The sequence below is a fragment of the Lycium barbarum genome, chromosome 9 (genome assembly GCF_019175385.1).
Source record: "Lycium barbarum isolate Lr01 chromosome 9, ASM1917538v2, whole genome shotgun sequence".
NCBI lineage: Eukaryota > Viridiplantae > Streptophyta > Magnoliopsida > Solanales > Solanaceae > Lycium > Lycium barbarum.
The window spans coordinates 69,621,940-69,641,052 of record NC_083345.1 but is presented as its reverse complement, the minus strand read 5'-3'; positions in this window follow the sequence as shown (position 1 = coordinate 69,641,052).

Below are 19,113 nucleotides of genomic sequence, written 5' to 3'. Positions count from 1 at the left end.
AAAAATGATGCTAAAACAGTTCCAAGAATCGTGAAAGTAATGTTATTAAACGTGTTGTTGTCGTTGTAAGTTAAAACTGGAAAATTGCTGAGTGAAAATGGTATTGTGGTATGTGCTGTTTGGCCGTGAGTTTGGGACTGATTTGAATGATGTGCAAGCTGTCCAAAGTACCCTAAGTCATGTTAAACAAGTTTGGATTGATATATGAAATAATGATTAGCAATGTTAGCTTGTAGCACTAGTTGGTTTGAATGCGAACGAAACGTCGCTTAAATGTTAGAAAGGGATTGTGAGCGTCAAAATACGTATTAAATTCCTTTGTAGACTAATTGTAGCTCTTGACATCTTGATATAGGATAAGTGTTTTTGGGCAGCAAGTACAAGTTATAATACGACTAAACGCTATAGGTATGTAAAGCCTATTCTTTCTTTCTTTTGGCATGTCCTAGACGTAAGTATGAAATGATATGAACCTTGGGGTAAATTCTATTCTCTAGCTCCATGCATGACTTATGATTCTATATTTCCTTAATGCTTTTGTCACGACCCAACCCCGTAGGCCGTGACTAGTGCCCGAATTGGACACTCATATTGCCTGTTAACTGTAATCATTTATAACTAGCATGTCATGAACTTATTTGTATAAAAAGGTAGGGTGTTATTTCAAAGCTGTCAAAATTTTGTATGTCGTAGGCACCTGTCTACTGAGGAGTTACAATTTTTAAACAACAACATATATATTTCTACGCAAGCCGACAAGGCTGCCACGATATGCAACATACCAAACATACATATATATACAAGCCGACAAGGCTGCCATTACGAATGGGTACACCCCAAACATAAGTCATAGTCATACAACGCATCAACAACTACGACTATGACTATGACTTATGTTTGGGGTGTACCCATTCGTAATGGCAGCCTTGTCGGCTTGCATATATATGTATGTTTGGTATGTTGCATATCGTGGCAGCCTTGTCGGCTTGCGTAGAAATATATATGTTGCTGTTTAAAAATTGTAACTCCTCAGGAGACAGGTGCCTACGACATACAAAATTTTGACAGCTTTGAAATAACACCCTACCTTTTTATACAAATAAGTTCATGACATGCTAGTTATAAATGATTACAGTTAACAGGCAATATGAGTGTCCAATTCGGGCACTAGTCACGGCCTACGGGGTTGGGTCGTGACAAAAGTGGTATCAGAGCGGTTAAATCCTCGGAGTGTCTACAGACCGTGTCTAGTAGAGTCTTGTTTACCGATGTGTTGTGCACCACATTTATAAGCAGGAAGCTACAGGACATTTAGGATGTTACTTTTCTTTCATATCTAAGATCGTGCGATAGAGCCTGAACCTAGGAAAGATTGTTTCTGACCTCTTTTCCCGTCGGTAGGTGCAGAACTGCGAGAGATGAAGAGGCCAGCTGCAGATAGTGGGGGTGCTAAGAAGGCCCCTAGGGTAAATTCGGGACCCTAGTCTCCAGGGCCGAATAGGAGGAGCCTCAGTTATTCTATCGAGACTGACCCCTCGAAGGACCCAGCGAAAATTCCTCCAGAGTTTTTGATATCCAGGGAGGCGGCCCCTGAACCGATACCAGTTGCTCCTATGGCAGGGCACCACGTCAGACCGGCCACCCCGGTAAGTGTTACAGATTATTCCAGCCCCCTGTCCTGGTCATCGGTAAACCAGGAGTTGCCCGGTTATCTACATTCGCCGGATTTAGATGAAGAAGATGATGAAGGTCAGACGAGTAAATGGCGGGCAAACGATGACAAGGAGCACACTTCACCTTCTAGATCACCGGATCAGACTAGAGACTGATCGACTACAGGTATATGAGACCTTATTGAAATTTCCTATGTATGTGCATTTGTTATAGATTGTTACCTAATTGCGGCAAGCGAAAATCAAAGGAGTCAACAACCAAGTATTTACGAGTAACAGTGACCAAGGCGTTCCCACCCGTGGGAATTTTGGAATCTAGAATGGAAAATAGATGCACGTACAGGTGAAAGTTGGATAGCAAGGGTACATAATGAGAATTTATATATGCAGAATGGCAAATTGGCCATCATTATGGTGAGTTATGGTAAGTATAGTAAGGAAACGGGTTGAATGGATACATTGCAGATAAGTCCAGTTAGAAAGTATGCACAGAAGAAGCTAAAGGGACCAGTAACTGTAAACAGAATATATGTTAGACATAGTACAAATGCTGCAGGTACGTTTGAAACCTGCAGTTAAACATGGAAAAGGAAAATAAACAAGAAAGAGTGACAGGTACAGTTTGTGTTGGGTATACGAGGCAATTTCGTCATTTTCATCTTGTGATTGATATAGTAAGCCCTGTGCGTCCACAATACGATATATATATGTATGTGTTGGCCCTGTGAGGCATTGTTGGTATTTCCTGCGTGCAGGTTCTGGGATAGTAAGAATGACAGAGGAGACTCTGCCCAAATTTTCCCAGAAATAGGAAAAAAGAAAAGAATAAGGCATAAGTTCATAATAGGTTATGGAAGGGTGACACCAGTACGGTAAATCTATCATGTTGGACTAGAAAACTAACAAAATATACCCCCACCTCATGCATAAGAGGCATCATTCTTATTTGGGGGACGTTGTGTTGAAGAAGCTTATATAAGCAGCAAAATTTGGAATTCATTTGAATGGATGAGAATACCTGCAGTCACATTTTTGCCCCAAAAAAAAAAGAAAAAGGAGCTTATATTGAAGGACGAAAATGTCCGGTAAAGTACAAAGCATACAATAAGCAGTCTGTGAACTAAACGGTTCGTCCATGACTCAAGAATAAACTTGGAGATGAACTATGTGCATCAAGCACTAGAAGTCCTGTGGTGATTGTTAGATCCTAGTTTTCTTCTAGCGGTGGTTGGAAAATGCTTCGTGATGACACTTTATTAGTTCTTAGTCAATTAATTGGAGATGAAATTCGTGGAAGGAAAACTCAACTTGTGAGCTGTTATGAATCAGGTGTTCCACGTATTGTTGATGAAATGCTAGGACGACTCGGAAGTGCTTGCGACCCTAAGGGATAAATTATGACAAGTTTACAGTTAAAGGGAGTAATGGTATGATTGAGATAGAAGTACAAAGAAAGAAGAATTATAACAAGTTATGAAGATAGTAGTAAGACAGTTTGTGAGATACTAAGGGTAAAATCTATCAGAAAGGGTGAAAGGTTAAGTACGCCTAGTCCGCAGAATGTAACTAAAAACATAGAAGAATCGTGAATAAGATTAAGAAGTATTACGTCATAGGATGGATTACGAACAGGATGTACTGTGAACGCCATAAGGATTGCTATAGAAATGAGTAAAGCCTAGCAAGGAAGAAACTAAAGGAAATGGTGTAACTAGTGTGAAATGGTAGACCGGATGTAGAACGAATAAGGAAGAACTTACAAGGTCCTACAGGGAAAGTTCAGAATAAAAGTCAAGTGGTAACAAAAGTGAAAGTGCGCACAAGAAGAGAAGGGGGTTAAGAGAAGGAGGAAGATAAGAAGAAAACGAGTGGGATTACAGTGTTGCAATGTGTTATGGTGTGTATAGCTGAGAAAATGAGTTATATAAGCGACAAAATTGTGAAAGACCGAACCAAAGGAAGATGAGCAACAAGACAGACCAACTACCAGAAATGACTGGTGTGATAAGAATAAAAAGAGATGAACAGAATATGATTTGAAAATGAGGAAGGGCTTATGTAGAAGTTGTGTTGTCTGAAAGATACGGGAATAGCATGAGATTCCTCGTGCACAAAATAAAAGATGGACTAGACTGGAGAAATGAAAGGAATACTAAAGGAAGTACCCAAGACAAACGTAATTAATTGAGTATGAGTATAGAATAAAAGGGAAACATATAGTTATGGACTTAAAGATGTAGTGCGACGAAACGATGCTAAGACAAGACCACTATTAAGACAAATTCGATATGATTTCGAGTAAGTTAGAAGTTAGCATTTGATATACAACAAGAGAGAAAGAGTATGAGGCCTAAAAGAGTACTGCGTATATGTAACTTCACCTCGGGAATAGTGAAATCCTTAAAGGACAAGGATTGTGGATTTGCGAAACAACTGATGTATTGTGAATTTATTAGAGGAAACAGATGATATCCGTTGGGATAAAGATATTGCTATAAGAAAGATTGGGACATTTATCATCAGAATATAAGTGCTACCTAATTGGAATTTAAAACGACTATAAACACTAGCTCATTACTGATCGAAATAAATGGAATGTGACTTTGGGTAAATTGTTATATTACTCACATTACTTGAGTACCAGCCATCAGATAAAATTTTGTACTATATAATCGAGAGTTCTCATCACCTCGTGATTTTGTTAAGGTCTCGTACGAAGATAATCAAGTTATAGATTATAAAGAAAAGGCATGGATACGGTGTAAGTACAACCCCAAAGGGGGGAAACGGGTGAAAGTAAAGTAAGTATAAATGGAAACAATTGACACTGCAACAAGTTTAATGTGAATTCTTAAACTTTAATTGAGATCCCTTGCAGAAACAAGTTAGTAAGATTTGAAGGCCAGAAATAAGTGGATAGAAGTCAAGATGGTATTGGAGACAGTGCTGAGAATTATTGGTAGGGGTCTTGGATAATATGACATCAGAACGTGGATGATCACTTGCCACTTATCGAGTTTGCTTATAATAACAGCTACCATTCTAGCATTCAGATGGCACTGTACGAAGCTCTATATGGCAGGAAGTGCAGATCACCTATAGGCTGGTTTGAGGTCGGTGAGACTAAGCTAATAGGCCAAGATATAGTTCAGCAGGCTGTGGATAAGGTGAAGCTTATTCAGGAAAGATTACTGGCAGCCCAGAGTCGACAGAAGTCATATGCAGATAATCGACGTCGACATTTGGAGTTTCAGGTTGGCGACTGGGTGTTCTTGAAGGTGTCACCCATGAAGGGTGTTATGAGATTCGGCAAGAAAGGGAAGTCGAGCCCGAGATACATTGGACCTTATCAGGTTATCTGTAAGGTAGGCCAAGTTGCCTATGAGCAAGATTTACCAGGGGATTTAGAAGCAGTACATCCGGTCTTCCATGTGTCAATGCTTCGGAAGTATATAGGCGATCCTTCCAGGGTGTTTCCGGCAGATGATGTCCAGGTAACAGAGGAGCTATCATACGAAGAGCAGCCTATAGCTATACTTGATCGACAAATCAGAAGGTTGCGAACTAAAGACGTGGCTTCGGTTAAAGTGTTGTGGCGGAACAATAATAGGGAGGAGATGACCTGGGAGGCCGAAGAGGAGATGAAAAAGAGATATCCTCACTTGTTTTCCACGCCTACAGGTAATTTAAGCTCCCTTACTTGATTGTGTTAATTGTCTGCTCAATTTATATGTTAGCAATAAGGAAAACCCTTCCCAAGACTCTTACAGAACCCGACGGGATAAAATCGACATTCGAGGATGAATGTTCAAAAGGGGGGGGAGGATGTTATAACCCATATTTTCATACATTGGGACGTTTTAAAATAAACGCGACAAGTTAAAGACAAGACTATCTCAAGATACGAAGTAGAGACTTTAACTTCCGGTTTCGTTTCAAGTCACAATTTAACTACAAATTTCGTTTGGCATTGAAATATTAATGGAAAATTGGGATTAAACTAACCATAATTGGATTATTAAGTGGGATTGGGAACAAAAATCTGCCCATTTTTTTAAACCATGTTTGGCCGTGCATAATAGTGGAATGGTCAATGGTTTTTGACCCAAAAACTTGAGTGGACACATGTCCAAGTCTTGTAGGGAATACATATAGTGAAAATCTGATTCACTCCACAACTCACTACATCATTTCAACAATTACAAGTTAAGAACACATAGAGAGAGAAAGGGAAACGCTCGGCCTAGAGCTAGCCGAGGGTGAGGGTTCCAAATTGCTCCAAAAATTCAGTTTTCTTAAACAATTCAACTCCATTGAAGGTATATTAATGTGTATCATCCATTGATATAGCAAGAACAAGTGTTAAAATTCAAGAAGAGAGTTTGAGGGGCTAGCCGATTGAAGTGTAGTTACAAGGTAAGAATGATCATTGTTCTTGTGTTGCATGATGATTTGAATGTATAATTCATGCATGTTGTTGTTGGATTGTTGTTGTTGTTGAAGTAGGGGGTGAGCCGTGAGCTTGGTGAAGTCATGGTTGGTTTCATTTTGCATGTATTGTTGATGAATTGAATGTGTGTCAACATATGTAAATGAACAAAGATTATAGAAGTTGGTTTATGATGTTGCATGTTGGTATTGGACTGTGTTTCTTAAAATTTAAATGAGCCGTGTGTTGTAGGCTTTAATGGAATCATGTTTAATCTTCTTGTACATGTATTGGAAGTGGATTGAATGTGTTGTAGTATGGATAAATGGATGAAAATCATGAAGTTGTTGGAATGGTGTTGAAGCCGTGTAAAGGGACTGTTTTAGGGGGATTGTGGACTGTTTTGTGCCAAGTTTTGATTGTTGTTGTTATGGACATTGTGGTGTATTGTATGCATATTGAATATGTGAATTGAGGTGTTAAATAAACGAATCATGTTGAAGTTTACAAGCAGTCCAAAACCGTGGACTGTTTTAAAGTTAGAAGTGAATTAGTGTATGTTGAATGTTGAATGTTGTTATGAACATATAGTGAAAGTGTAGTGCAATGATTCAAGTTGAAATTGAAATGATTTGTGGGCTGTTGTAAGAATAAAAATGATGCTAAAACAGTTCCAAGAATCGTGAAAGTAATGTTATTAAACGTGTTGTTGTCGTTGTAAGTTATAACTGGAAAATTGCTGAGTGAAAATGGTATTGTGGTATGTACTGTTTGGCCGTGAGTTTGGGACTGATTTGAATGATGTGCAAGCTGTACAAAGTCCCCTAAGTCATGTTAAACAAGTTTGGATTGATATATGAAATAATGATTAGCAATGTTAGCTTGTAGCACTAGTTGGTTTGAATGCGAACGAAACATCGCTTAAATGTTAGAAAGGGATTGTGAGCGTCAAAATACGTATTAAATTCCTTTGTAGACTAATTGTAGCTCTTGACATCTTGATATAGGATAAGTGTTTTTGGGCAGCAAGTACAAGTTATAATACAACTAAACGCTAAAGGTATGTAAAGCCTATTCTTTCTTTCTTTTGGCATGTCCTAGACGTAAGTATGAAATGATATGAACCTTGGGGTAAATTCTATTCTCTAGCTCCATGCATGACTTATGATTCTATATTTCCTTAATGCTATTGTCACGAGCCTACTACATGATTGACTAAAGAATAATGTATAGAAGTTCTTACTCTTAAAAGAATGGCATGAATAGAAGCATACTTGACTTTCAAAAACTACATCATGGAAATTGATACATGTACATGAAAGCTGAAACGTTCCTTGCTATAACTTATAATGAGAGTTGAAAAGAATTGAATATGATTATTATCCCAATACTTTAGAGCTGGTTAGTTGCTTATCTATTGAGTCTCAAAAGATGAATTGCATATATGTGGTTGCTTATTATTCTGCTCGTGCTTACCGCTATATCCTTCACTGAGTCCCGGGCCAGGACACGTTATCGTGCGCATATTTACTATATTAATCACCGAGTCCCTCACTAGAGGGCCGGGACACGTTATATATATATATATATATATATATATATGATGATATGATGATATGGTGATATGATGATGTGATGATATGATGACATGATGATATGGAGATGGTGGCCAGGAGGGCATATTCCCTATTACCGAGTCCCTTATTAAAGGGCCGGGACACGTCTATGTTTATGTTTATGATGCTATGATTTTAATTACCGAGTCCCTCATTAAAGAGCCGGGACACGTTATATATATGTTATACGTAATTGATATTTGAAATCATACGTAATAATATGGATAGTACATATTAGGGTATTTTGCCAAATAAAATGGCAAAATAACACCAAAACTAGTTCAGGAAGCATTTTTTATTTTTTACTGATCCTTTTACTCTGCTTGGAATTCAAGAAGCTTGACTAGTTAATTTGAGTATTTGGAGGTCAAAAATTGAGTTTCAACAATGACATCCGCCACCCCTGCAAATTTCGACTCACATCATTTTCACATGTTGCGGTGATTGTCGCAAATCTGGTGTCAACTGCATCGTTATCCTCATACGAAGCTTGCGGTATACCAGTTCAGGACTACATCACTTATAGTCAAAAATACCCAAATGCAGACTGCACATCAGAGTGCAGTATCATATTCCTTTCATGATGATTACTAACCTCTGTGTCCAGAATTATAACATTTAGTCAGAATATTCAAGTTAACTACTGTATATACTCAAGTGCGGAGCCTTTTCTCATGACTACCACTATCCCTGAATCATGATTACGTTAGCTTGAAATAAACTGCAATAGCGACCACAAATCTTGATGTAGGAATCACATTCGTGTTTCAACGATTGTGGACATTAACAGGAATTATGCTACCTATTTTTTTGGCTATATATATGGATGATGACTCAGCCCCTTCGGCGCGTAGTCATTTAATCCATATCATCATTTTGAGGAATGAAGCTTACCGTGGTGGCAAGACTGACACCTTCCTTTTCTGACTCCGGGGAAGAATACCCGCCCATCAATAGGGTTCACATCTTCCAAAAGGACTTGGCAGGAAAGGATGCTCATTTCCTGAAAAATCTTCTATATTTTTTTAGCAGAGCTGAAAAAATTTTGGGCGATGATTTTTGGAAAATATATGTATTTTGGTATATTATATATGTTTCAAAAATGATATAAAATCACTCCTAACCCATAAACAGAACATAAACAGGCAGCAATTGAGTTTAAATCTTAACATACATCATATGCAAACACAACCTGAGACTTATATATATACAGAACATAAACAAGGCAGCAGAGCATCTTAAGTGTATAACCAACAAAACACAATACTATGTTTCAGCCTAATACTATCAAGAAGGCAGGTTGTTAATCATCTTTACATTTCTCCATCATTATACGGTCTGCATCTTTACAGGGGTTAGTAAACTACCTACGAACACCAACCCTATTGACAGGACCATAATTAAGCTATAGATTAGAACTTAGAAAACAACCTATAGAACAACTTCTAGTGGGCACTGGGCAGCAGCGACAAAGGCAAAACAGTGCACAACAACTTAGTTAAAGGGTAGAAGTGTAATTAATTAAATTGTTATCGGGTTATCAGGTAACCCGTTAACAAAAATGGTCAACCCGCGACCCGACCCAATAAGCCATTAAGTCAAAAACACCACCCGGTACCCGAACCGGTAATCCATTAACCCGAACCATTAACCCAATAACCCAATAATTGGTTCGGGTTATTGGTTTAACTGTTAACATGCACAGCCCTAACTGTTATGTGTAAGGCCCTGTTATGGGTCTTACCCTCCCTTGGTAATTCGTCGTCCGAAAATGATAGCTGTTGCGCTCGTACAACATACCCCACAATCTCGGCCAATGTTTCACTTGTAGTGATGGCGGGCACTTGGACTTCATCCAAATCTTTTATTAAGACTAAGCGATGTTGAGACGAACTGAGTAATAATGGCATTACTGATATCCTGGCCGGAGTCTTATGCAGGTGCTCAACAATCGAATAATCCTTGACTGGAATTTGCCTCCAAAAGTTTTCATCTTCGCCTTCAGTGATTGATCTTTTCTGAGGGTTTCCGCGACATGGCATTTCGAGCATAGGCTCTTCTGGAGCATAACACCTTCCAAACCTGGTCATACCCTGAATCACAGCGACTATCTCTTTTCCATTACTAACCATTGTTAGATGCGGTGGTTTGATCACAGAGGGTGCATTCTCAACTGGTCCCGATGTTTTGAGTATGAACGGCTCGTTCTGAATTCGAGCGAATGTTGAGGGATATTTAAGCACAAAGTTCTCTTTCTTGGCTACAGCAGATGTCTTGGATTTCTTTGTCAAAGAGCTTAACACCTCGTTTCGCTCTTGCAAAGACAACGAGGCGACGATGCTTTCCAACCCTTCAATATCTGGACGAATTATCGCAAAGCTCTTTTCCCATTCATTGCCTCTTTCTATCATAAAAATTTGGTTCCCTCCATGCTTTGGGAGCGGATTTGCATCTAAATTCGGAGGTGTTGGTTCCAGGAAAAGCTCACGATTTTCAATCATATCTTGTAGTTTGTGCCTTACGTTTATGCAATATTCGGTGGCATGGCCAACTTGTTTAGAATGATAGGCGCAAGTGAAATTCAGCCTGTACTATCGATCCGTGGGATCAGCAGGTTTTTGTGGAACAACGTTCATTCGCCCAGCATCTCTTAGCTTGGCAAATAAACTAGTCCTTAATTCTGGCAAAAGAGTGAATGCTCTCATAGGTTTCTTTTCGGGTGCCTCATAGTTTGTTGGCGAAGTCTGGTTTTGTGGAGCTTGGTTATTTGGTGCGGGCATTTGATAATTTAGTCATGGAGCTCGGTTGCTAGGTGCTGGTATTTGATAATTTGGTTGTGGAACTTGGTAGCCAGGTTGTGCTTAGCACACAGACATTGGGCTATATTGGGGTGAAGTGGTTATATAGTTGGGGTGATTGGTAGTTATCTTGATTTTTGTGGGTTATCTCTTTTCCTCGGTTTTTTGGGCTAGTAGTTCTAGAAACATAGGCTATATCTTCTCTCTTCTTTTTGCCACCTGCGGCGCCAGACGCACCTGGTCTGTTTAGTACACTAACAATCCTGCCGATCTTAAGGCCATCTTCGATATCTTCCCCAACGGCGACTAAATCTGCAAAGGAACTCCCTTTCATAGTTATCATTTTGTCAAAGAAATCAACTTCTTGGTACCGTATGAATGTGGCTACCAACTCAGATTCAGTCATAGGTGGTTGCACATGCGCCGCTTTTTCTCTCCAGTGACTGGCATATTCTCTGTAGGTTTCAATCGATTTCTGACGAATTTTCTCCAATGAGAAGCGATCAGGCACATTTTCCACATTGAAGCGAAATCTTTCTATGAATGAACTTTCCATTTCTTCTTGTGTTTTCCATCGGCTAATTTCTTGAGAGATAAACCATTACATAGCTCGTCCTGAGAGACTTCGACTAAACAACCTCATGAACAAAGCTTCGTTTCCGCCATTCACAACCAATTGGTCGCAGTGAGCCCTCAAGTAGGCTCTGGGATTGCCCGACCCATTAAAGTGATCAAATTTGGGAATTTTGAAGCCTTCTGGTAGGCCCAAGTCTGGATGTATGCACGAATTGGAGTATCTTAACCCCTCTTTCTTTTCAGAGCCACGCTCCAGTTCAGCAATTTTCTTCCCAGTTCCTTTGCGATCTTGTCTATTCTTGCTTCAAAGAACATTTCCATGTTCTCCAGTTCTGGCGAAGAGTCAGTATGGGTGACATGGTCTTGAAAAGTGACATTTGGTTGCACGGGGCGAATCACAGGAACTCCCGTTGCCCGAGGGGCTTGATAAGCATTTGTGTTTGTAGCGTGAGCAGGTGTTTGAAAAGCTGGGGTTTTGTGGGAGGAATTCCCCACATGGGTGGTATTTTGGCATAGTGGAGTTTGAAAAGTAGCCCCAGTCTGGGTTTGCGGGAAATGGTCAGGAATTGGTAAATCCAGATTTGGGAAAGTGGGTGGAGGTCTCCTAGCCTCAGCATTAGTAGCATCTTCCTTTTCGGCCCTCAGGCGGGCCGCTTCTTCTCTAGCTTCAGCCAATTGCCTCATTAGCAGGCTAACAACCTCTTCCAATGGCATTCCAGCTATGTCAGTTGTTGGGGTACCCTCGACTAAAGCAGTTATGTTGGTGGCAGAGTTTCAGGCATGTTTTTTTCTTGAGGGTTTAAGGACGCTGCGGCAGCTTTTGATCGAGTAACCGGTGCCAGCGAATCGACCCCTTTCTATAAGAGAAAACAACTCAAAAGCTCCCAAGTTAGCGTTAGATTTAAGCACGAAACACAAGATATCACGTTGTTTGCAATTTATAGCACAGAGATTCATATATTTTATTTCAACTCTTGACTGATTCATATTCCAAGGGTATTTTGGTATTTTTGTATTTTTTGGGAATATTGATTTTTCAGTATGTGGTCTTTATGGTTGATTTGCTTCTACCCATCCTGTACTAAGGGAGATTTTTAATTTTTATTATAAAAGAATCGAGTCTTAAATAGACTGCCTACGTATCCCACTAAAGAGAAATTAGGTCCATCCGTAGTTCATACATACACAGAAAAGATTTTTCCTATGCTACCCGGAACTTAGTTTTCTACCCTGACCAGGCCTTATGTAGGCTTCCTACTTATCCCCAATCAAACATCAGGTCGGCGTGGTTCCGTTTACATAAAAAAGGAAAGGGATACTCTATCTTATTGAAAGCAGTAAAGGGATACTTATGTTTTTCTCCCCAATCGTACTAAGCGGGTCTTCATTGTCTTTTTTATCTTCATCTTCTATCCTTGTCTTCCCACGACAATCCAAACATGGCCTTCATTCATTAGGTGTTCTAGTTCAAGCTTGAAATTCAGACATTCTTCAATGTCGTGGCCAGGGCGGCTATGGTGATACACGCAAACCCTTTCTTTTGGAGATCTTGGGTGACCCTGATAGATTTGTCGCACTGCTCTTATCTTTTTCACGCTATATAGTAAGGAGTGAATCCTAGCGTATGACTCTTCGACTTTGGAAAAGTCGCTTCTCCAGAAGCTAACCTTTGATATCCTTTCTAGATGATTTCTTTCTTGGTCATGAGTCAGGAAAGAGTGGGGGCCCCACAGTTGGCTAATTCTCCCTAGGTCAATCCATTGGATAAGCTTCCTTTCCAATGCTCCACACTCATTGGCTGTATGACCTGACTGACTTCGATGGTAGAGGCATTTTCTGTAAATCATAGAAGGAGCGCATGGGGGCAACAGATTTGGGCTTTGCGCATATACTCCAAAGCTCCCCAAGGTCTCTAAGGGTTCTTGTTTGGACAACTCTACTGGCGTACCCCAATTGTGTGATCTTGTTCCCTTAAGAACAATGGTGTACAAAACTGGAGGTTCCTCTAGCTACAATTTGCACGGGTCTCCATAGACTTTCAGATTGGGGATAAGTAGCTCGTCATCTCCATATGGTATGGGGTCAAGCCCTTTTTGTTGATTGAGTGGGACATAACTCCCAAGTGGTGCTTCAGGTGCCTTTCCTCGTTTTACCCGATTGGCAGGGTGTTGCTTTGTTAGTTTCTCAACATAAGCTAGGAGAGTTTCTGCTTCTTTCATTTTCTTATTGGCCACCTTAGTGGTCTCTTTCATTCTAGCAGTGGCTAGGGCCATTCTATCGTCCTATTGTCGATTTTTCTCACTTGTTGCTTCCATGTCCTCATCGTCACTAACTAGGTTGACGTAAGGAGAAGTCGTACTCATGCTGTCTGGAGTCTCCATCAACCTTTTAAAAGTGGAGCTAGATTTGTTTTAGCGGTTATTTCCTTGGTTTTTCTTTTGGGTAGTGTCTGCATGTGGACCAATCAAGAGTTTCGACAAAATATATGATTTTCACACAGCAATTATATCAAATAAGCATTTAAATAATATATAATTCGCTTTCTTATACCTCGTTGTTCCGAGGCTACTAGCGTATGAAGGAAAATTTTGGCATATGTAAAACAAATATATTGTTCCAAAAATAAAAAAATCCCAGTGCTTCTCATTAATAGTATTTTCCTAAGAGGGATTACAAGGCTTTTAAAGTAAATGCAATAATCAGAAAAAGTCTACTCCACGGACAGAAATTTTCCCTTTATCATCTCGCGCCTTCTTGGCCCTTCGAAGGGCGGTCTGAATGGCTACATGGCCTGGCATCAATGCTGTCCAGATCCACTGACCCCTCTGATCGTTATGCAGTGAAGTCCCCGTATCTATGTGTCATGCCCAAAATCCACCCAAGACGTGACCGGCATTCGACGTCATGAACAACATCGGAAGAACCTAAATAACACGATAATAAGACTTGAACCCGCTAGGTTCAACATTCGCCTCCAACAGTTTATACAATAAATGTAACAAATCATGAATATATGAATTAAATCAGCGGAAGTCTTTATAATTTAAATAATTCACCCAAAACATGATAGTGTGGCCGAAAGAGTTAAACGACAACTCTTCTTCTACCCACATTCGAATGTATACTAAGGAGCTTCTAAGAATAAGGAATAAATGTCTAACCCATCAGGACACAGCCTAGAAACTAGAATAAATGAAGGGAATTAAATAAATAGAGTGTCCCACGAATAAATGTGTGGGATCACCAAATCAGCAGCAACAACAAGTCCTTCCTAAACGCCTGGAGTATCAAGAACCTGTTCTTCCCCGTTACCTAACATACCATAAAAAACAACAATGGTATGACTGAGTACTTCGTACTCAGTGAGTGCCTCGGGGACAATAAGTAATAAGAAAATAGAGTACATAATACATAAATAAATTAGTCCTGCAAATCATGTGAACCCAATGTAAGAACAATTATTCAGGTTATGTATCTTAATAATAAGTATCAAAACCAATTATAAAGCCTCTTGTCGAGTTACAACTTCAAATATGCCTTTTAAATCAATTAACATAGTCATCAACAATTCCATAAGAGAATAAGAATGTCACACATGCCAATACAGGCCCAAGAATCAAGCATACCGCGCATAGCGCACCACACCGGAACATATAATTCTCGGTGGCTATCATTCCTCCCGAATAGCTAGGCACCGGACTATCTAGTACATGGTGGCTATCCTTCCTCCCGAATAGCTAGGCATAAATCACACCCCGGGTAACGAACCCAGCGGTGGCCACTCTTCCTTCCGAATGGTTAGGCATAAATAACACCCCGGGTAGCGAACCCAGCTGTGGCCACTCTTCCTCCCGAATGGCTACGCAATGACACACTAGGATCCATAGTGGCTAGCTACCCTTCCTCCTGAGTAGCTAGGCCAAACACAACAACAAAGTTCATAGCATAAAAGCCGACTCACAATTTGTCTCAAAGTAGTCACACCATCAAATAACATTAAAGCTCATTATGCCATTACGAAAATCCATAATTTCATATATAATCATGAAAACGTTTCCACTTCTTTAAACAAGATTACTTTGTCATAGTTCCTTTGTAAAATCATCAATACCAACAATTAACCATCATCACTAAGCATCTCTCATAGAGGAAAACATTCATAATATCTTATACATATATAGGGTTTGTTACAATCTAGGTTTAATATGGGCTCGTCCCCTCACACACATTAACCATTAATCAAAACATATAATAGATTTCAAGAGTGTAAATCCAATTTATCATATCATTCAAAACATGCTTTTATAAAGAATCAATCTTTCAAGAGAGTTTGTAAAAAGAGACATACAAATCACCTTTATAGTCAAAAATGATTTTAAAAGAGACATACCTCAAATCCCACTCAAACGCACTTTCCAAGACTCAATAATCGCACTACAATGGTTTTAGATGATAAAGGTTAGAACTTGAATAGTTTCTTGAAGTTTTCTTGAAATTTCGAAAACTCGGGTTTTTCGCTAGCCTTAAATCTTGTTCTTGAAGCTTATGGAAATCATTGGTGGATCCTAACCTCTTTGTTTATTCTATACTAGTTCAAACAACAATAATAATCTCATATAATCAAGAGTCATACCTTTTGATGGAATCCCACACGCCTCTCTTCTTCCTCTTCTTGAATATACAAGAACTTAGGGTTTTAGAGAGATGATTTTCTATCAAGAGGGGATGGATATGGTGTGGGAATGATCAATATTGAGTGAGAACTCACCATAGGGTTAGAGAGACTTTTCTAGGGTTCTTTTCCTCAGAAATATTGATTTGAAATGAAGTGGGAAATAACACAACGAATTAGGACTTAAAGGAAATTCGAAATCAGAAAATAATTCCCGATCCGTGCTGAGTCGGCGTTGTGGGTTCAGCACCTGATCATGTTTTTGTTTTGGTCTGTAGCTGAATTCATCCGTATGCGGGCCCAACACATTTTTTTTCTTTTTCGACAATTGACCTTCGCTCAGTAAAATGATCATAACCTTTTGTACATAACTTTGCTAGGGCTGGGGGACCTACCATTGGAAATATATTTCAAAGATCTACAACTTTAATCAAGGAAGTTTTACCAATTTCACAACAAATTTTCATGAAAATCGCCCAGAAGACAGACCTACCAAAACTTAGGCGAATTTAAGAGCCCTTAAGAACTTCAATTGTTGGTTTGACTCCAAAACGACCATCTTCCACCCGAATTCATCAAGAATGGATTCATATAGGTATAATATCATCTTAACACTAGATATTTACACATTCACACCTAACTTGAATTTACGGGATGTTACACTATGGCTCGTTTAACATAAGTGTCTTGCCATTCTAAACTCTTCAATGAGGCATCTACCTCGTCTGTCAAACTCTTAATTACATCTTGATCATATTTTGTTTTTGCTTGATGATTCGTTTATCTTCCTTCTATTCGTTGTTTTATTCTTCTAACCTGAATTACATTCTTGGCTTCCCTATATTCGGGAAATTTGTACAGATAAGGTCCTGGAGCGGCGGTACCAGCTATCTCAGCCCTAAGCCACTCGTAGTAATTTTCATCATGACTTGGATTGTTTGGATCCCTATCCAACTTATCTTCCTTTATCACATTCTTCCAATCTTTCTGAGCATTTTTTATTGTCACACCCCGACTTTACTAGGGTGTGATGGGCACCCGACCCCATATCAGGAGCCGAGCGAACCCGCTGACTTTTGTTACATACTTAACTTCCTTAGACTCTTATATCAATAAAAAAATGGAAAACATAGTAAAACTTTCAAGAGATTTTTTTTCCATCGTACTCAAGTCAAACAGAATCTGCAATCACATGGACTTTATTACTGTGTCGTGACCATATCTTAGAAAAAGCCACACCTTCAGATTCTTACGACAACTATTCTTTAGTCTCTTTTCGTATCTCTCGATACAGGTACACTTGTCTTCGACTTCATGTGTTGTGCTCGTTTCGTTTATCGTCATTCCTTGTAAGCCCAATATGGCCTCCCCCCCCCCCCCCCCTTTAAGGGGTTCCTTATATGCTCATAGTCCTTCATGAAGTCTTCGCTTATACCTTTATCCCTCACCTTCTTTTCCAGCTTTGTACCTAACATATCGAAAACTTCTTATCTTAAGCTTTTCTTTTACTTCCTCCCTAGGTCCTCATTTGTCCACATTTCCATACCTTTCTATCCTTTATTCGTCCTTTCACTTGCTTAGCTCTGTTGCTCGTAATTCTTTCTTAACTACGTGTTCGTGTTGTAGCTGTGCGTCCGTATTTCTTAAGCGTCCCATTACTTTCTTAAACCTCTAAGCATATTACTATAGCTACATACTTGTCCTTTTACAGATCTTTCACCTTAACACCATCACCATCCTGAGAATTTCTTCTCTTACTTCACATTCCTTTACCCTGGTCACCATTCTCTTAGACCTACTTGTTGAAATTAACTCTCAACCTCTCCACATTTCTCCTTGTTTCCTTTCACCTCACTCTATCTCGTCTCACATGCCTACTTGAATTTTCATCCTAGTGGTCTCGCACTTTTATCATTAGTTTCTCGTGGGGGTTTCACCCACTAAGGTTTTCTTAACTTTCCCCTTTTCCGACATTTAAGCTTCCTATCTTCCATTTACTCACACTCTCTTTCTTTTCCGAGTATCGTTATACTGGAATTTCCGACCTCAACCTATAGTAAAATAATAACAGTTCACTCGCCGCACTTGTACCATTTATTCTTGTTGTCACTCGTACTTCGGCACCTTTGCGTGATCAATACCTTTCTCCCCATAGTTTCGGTTGCTGGGGCTCGCACGCCACCGATACAAACATATGCGGGATATCTTACACATTCATATATACATACATATTCACTATCAACTAGTTCACAAAATACTTCCAAGCGCTGTTCAAGCCTATCCTAATTCCAGGGCTATGATGCATTTTCTATCTCTTTACCGAGCTAGTCTGCCTTGTTTCACGCGTCTTCTTATGGTCTCCCGTCATCTCATATACCGTAGTTTCACTTAGGCTATTCTAGTTTTCCATTTGTCTTTTATGTCAGAATATGTAAAATTCCTTATCAACTTCCCAGGGGGTCACCCATCATGGAACTGCTCCCACCTGAGCACGCTTAACCCAAAAGCTTTACTGAAATTCGGTGCCTTAATGCCGATATTTTCGCGTCAGCTTCCTCACATGACCTTTATTGCATGCTCTGGAGCAAGTCAAAGTCTTACAGTTCCCAAAACATTTTCGTAACACGTCCCTTATTTTGTAATTATCGTTTTACCCTTTTGGTTCCCGATGTTCACCTTCCGCCTGTGTGTATGACTACCTCCTGTCTTGGGCTTCCAGATTCCCGATGGTAGCGACCTTACATTTGTTGCCACGGCCAAATCCATAACCTTTCTGAACCAACACATTTCACTTATTACCTATTCACAGTATTTCTTTCCCATACTTCTTCCTGTGGGGCGTACCCGTTCTGGCAGAACCTTCTTTACTGTTCCTATTATTCAAAACCTGTATGCGGCCAATGTCATCAAGGCCTCACAGAACGTACGACTATATGGCACATCCCCGCCATCCAATACTTCCAGTTCAGGTAACAGAACAATCACGTCGGGACTTACCTTTATAAGCTTCCGCAGCCTTGCTCGTTTTCTTTCGTCATACATATAGCTCATATAGGGAAATATTATTCCTTATGACTTGGCTCTATCGCACGATCTAAGACAGAAAGAAGGTCAATATTTCCTAGATGCCCCGCAACCTCCTGTTTATAAATGTGGCCGGCTTCACACTCATAAACAGGACTCTACCTGTTACATCCGACATTTTTGTTTATTCGAAAAATTCAAGGTGAATTGACTTGTGATGAATAAGGCCACAATTGGACCTTACTTTGTATGCATGTTTAGGTTATGAATTCAATGGGGTGGAATTACGAAAGGTGGCCAAGGGCAAAATTGGAATTTTGGAAAC